This window comes from Ailuropoda melanoleuca, chromosome X, assembly GCF_002007445.2.
Source record: "Ailuropoda melanoleuca isolate Jingjing chromosome X, ASM200744v2, whole genome shotgun sequence".
NCBI classification, from domain to species: domain Eukaryota; kingdom Metazoa; phylum Chordata; class Mammalia; order Carnivora; family Ursidae; genus Ailuropoda; species Ailuropoda melanoleuca.
Window position 1 is genome coordinate 63,327,171 of NC_048238.1, and position 4,575 is coordinate 63,331,745.

The window sequence follows — 4,575 nt, forward strand, 5'->3', positions numbered from 1 at the left end:
TTCAAAAAATTACTCAATATATCAAAGTTTTGATAGCTCTAGTTTTAAGAGTACTGTCTTTTCCTATGGTGCACTTAATATTTTTTAAAAATACTTTAACATGAGCATATTGAATATTGAATCCATGTTAATAATAAAAATTAACTTTTTGTAAAGAAAAATCATTCAATTTATTATTATAAATTAATTAAATTGATAAAAATTAACTAAGGAGAAATGAGAAAAGAAAGAGAAGTTAGAAAAAGCCTGTGATAATCTCAATAGATGGATTAGAGTTAAAATTCTACATCTATTTGTGATAAAGAGCCCACAAGCTTTTAGCAAACCTGGAATAGAATAGCACTTCCTTAATCTGATAAATAGTATAAAACCTTGCAGCAATGATCATGCTTGGTGGTAAAATATTGAAAGCTTTCCTCCTGAGAGTGGCAATAAGACAAGAATAACTGTTATCATCTCTTATATTCAACATTGTACTGGACGTCCTAATCAATGCAATAAAGCAAGAAAAGTAAGTGAAATGTAAAAGAGTTAGAAACGAAAAAAATAAGGGCATTATTATTTGTACATGACACTCTTATGTATGAAGAAAATCTCAGAATACCTGCACACATATGTTAGAAGTAGTAAGTGAATTTAATAAGTTGTCTGGATACAAGGTCAGTACACAAAATTCAATGTTAGAATATGGGGAAAATAATATCTTTAATAATAGCATTGAATACTGAAGAAGAAATCTAACAAAGTATTGCAAAAATCCTACTCAGAAAGCTATAAAACATTATTGAAAAAAATTAAGGAAGACCAAAATTAATGGTGGGCTATGCATGTTCATGAATTGAAACACTCAAAATTGTAAAGATGCCAATTCATTACAAATTGGTACATTTGACTCTCATGAAAACCCCAGCAAGTTTTATGTAGAAACTGACAAATTTATTCTCAAAATTATATTGGAAGTGCAAAAGCCAAACAATAGTCCAGAATAGACAAGAAGAAGAGGATTAATAAAACAAAACTGCCAAGTATCAAGACCTACCGTTAATATATATTGACTAGGGTAGTATGGTATTGGTGCACGTATCGACAAATAGAGTAAGGAATGAAATAGAGAATCTACAAACAGACCCATGCGTATCTGCTCACATGATTTATGACAATGTTGAAGAGTAATGGGTAAAGAACATTAAATAAATAGATCATTTTGATAGCCACATAAAAAGACCCTTATTTCACACCATAAAAAATCAATTCTCAGAGGATTGAAAATAAAAATATGTGACAAAGGTAAAACAATAAAATTTGTAGACTATATAATGGGAAAATATCTTCACGACCTCTTGGAGTAGGCAAAGATTTCTTAAACACAACACAAAAGGCACAAGCCATAAAGGAAAAGATTAATAAATTAGACTTCATCAAATTTAAGATGTCTATTTTTCAAGAACTCTAAACTAATGAAGCATCAAACTTTACATCGGAATCTGGGGATGTACTGTATGGTGATTAACATAATATAATAAAAAGAAGCTATAAAAAAAAGAACTCTAAATACTGACATTTTGGGGACCTGCTTGTCTTAGTACTCAATCAGCTGACCTTGAAAGCTTATGCATCTACAAACTCTACCCATGGACACAAAGAACAGAGAAGAGGTGTTAACAAGCTTTTGGAGGAAGCTGAAATGACTGGTCAAAAATAGTCCAGTGAAAAGTGAGCCTATGTACATCATTCTCTGCCATAGGCTAAGTTGTTTACCACACCTCTATCTACTTTACATCTTTATCTCTCTGAGGATAGTAATTATAATTTTTGTAGTTTTCTTCTGTTCCTAGCCTTGTCTTTATTTTTCTTCTATTTCCCTTCTCTGTTTTTGCGTCTGTCACAATTAAGGCTTAAAATTTTTTGCTCACTATTATTTTAATGGAATTTGGGGAGGAAAGAATGGATAACTGTCTTAGTGCATTCCACCATGTTCAACCTATAGTATCCAGGTGATTTTCAGGTACACCTTGAGAACACTAGACTATAACCAACAATGAAATATTAACCAACCAAAGAGGGCTGATTCTCTTTTTGTCATATTTTAAATTTCCAGGATCTAAGTCTTGTGTGCTGATTAATATTTTTATAGTTATTTTGTTCTTGTTTCATAGCTGCAACATCTCTCACTGATCTGAGCATATTACTTATATATTTTAAGTTTTAGTTTGTTCCTAGCCTTGACTTCCTTTTTTTTTTTTCTTTCTCCAAGTTTTCACTATTTTGGCCTCTGTTTTTTATAGCAAGGGTATTCCTTAAATATCTTGTAATACTTGGCTTACCATTCATGTTAAAAATGAGATGCTGCAAAGCTGATTGTTAGCTATAAGGATATTATATCATTATATTATATTATATTATATTATATTATATTATTATAAGAGAAGACTTCTGGGAAAATAAGAATTGAGGAATCCTGATGTGTTTGCTTATGTGGAAAATAGTATTGGGACAATTTTGGAATATTTGGGTAGAATTAGCAATCATTACATGAAATCCAAGCATATGTGAGACAATTACTAATATTTGGAAAAACAAGAAACTGTTGGAGAAAGGAATATAACCACAGTACACTAATTGGCTCAACTACAAATAAGATGTATATGATCATGCCAATGTAAACACTGAATATTGTTTTTCCCCAAATTGTGATATAACTATACAGAGAGTGAGGAGGAGGGCAAGTATATAGGTGGAAGTGTAAGAGACCTAAATCCTTATCTACTATAAGAAGAAGTCAAAGGTAATATTTAAAAGTGATTCATCAAGAAATTGCAATATAGTATATTACGTAGAAATGTGGAGGTAAATGCCAGGAGAGATAACCAAAACATTTGAAAGTTGTTACCTTTGAGGAGGAATTTCGAGGGTTTGGGAATGGATTGGCTAAGGAAACTATTATTTACTGCATATCTTTAAGCATTACTTGACCTTTAAAATAATATTCACTCTCTGCTTTGAAAAAATTAAATTCACCTGGGGAGTTAATTAAAATGGGTCCATTGCTGGAAATTTGGGTGCTGGGTCCATTCCTGAAATTTGGAATCTGCATTTTAAATAAACATCCCAACTCTGAGAAACATATTGGTGTAGCCCTTTTTTTTCTTCCTCCAAATATAACTTTAAAAAAGGCACTTTTGGTGGTTTTATGTTTTTCTTCTAATCTTATAGTACTCATCCCTTCCTTGGCTTCAACCTTTCAGATAGTGTATAAATAGGCATATATGTGCCATCTAAAAATATTTGTCGAGTATATTAATTTTTCCATCTTTTGTGTGCCTCCTTTTATTGAAAGCTCCCGATAAGGTCACATCATCTTTAGATTCACTCTTCTTTTATGTGAGGATTGTTTTTAGTTATATAATGAAATTCTCATTTTTGAGACTTCTTATCCTCTTAATACAGTTTCTCTATTAGGATCTCAGTCAGTGGGTTCAGAACAACGTTTTCTCTGAGCTTAATTGCCTCAGATTACTTAGACAATCAGAGTTGCCTGATTTCAAATTTATTGTCTTTGTCTTAAATTTAAGAATTAACTCTCAGTCAAATTCTTGCCTTATAGCGCCATAGGATACAATAATATAGGGCTTCACTAGTTTTCTAGAACACTAAAACAAAATCTCCTACTCCAGAGTTAACACAGGGGAGGTTCCACTCTGATGTATTACTGTAGCCTAACCCCTGACCTACATGGTGATTTTAAATAAGAAATGCTGAATAGATTAGAAACATGCATTTTAAATTGAAAGCTAAGTATCTGGCTTAGGATTGAAGAGACTAGCATTAATATTTGGAGAAATGAGTATTTTATTGTCCTTTAAATTGCTACTATAACATTCTCGGTGATGATTTTTGGACACCTGAAAAGAAATTATTTGTATCTATATACCTAAAGTAAAATGTTTCTTCTAATGATTCCTCTTGTTATATTAATATCTTACTTAGGAAATTTCACTTTTTAAAAAAAATTAAGATTCTCATAATACAGATGAGGCAATGGCCACTTAAAAAATAAAGCTGAAAAAAGGTACTTCTGATGTTTGAGGTATCTGTGCTTATTCAATTTAATCATTTTAATGCCCTATTTATTTTCACATTAAACATAAAAGATTTTGGATTTCCCCAATATTGAAACCATTATATTCTTTCTTTGCATACATTAAAGCAGTGTTATATAATATCCAGGGTACACCATGGGCACTCACTATTTTTCAATTTAGATTCCACTCAGGAAGTAAAATCACAAATATGAGAAAAGAGAAAGATGGCCAGGAATAAAGACTATTTTATATAGTTTTGAATATTTTATATGGTACAAATAGATCGCCTCTTAAATATGGGAAATAATTTTTTTTATAATTCTCAAATAGCAACATAATTGAGCCATATTGTATATATTTAATTTGAGGTCATTTAAAACATAATCTAACCATAGACTAAATACTTTAGTCAATTAGTAGGTGTCTATTTCTAAGGCATCAGCTGATTTTACATTTCTAATATTATGGCTCAGTAGTATCATTATGATACTTC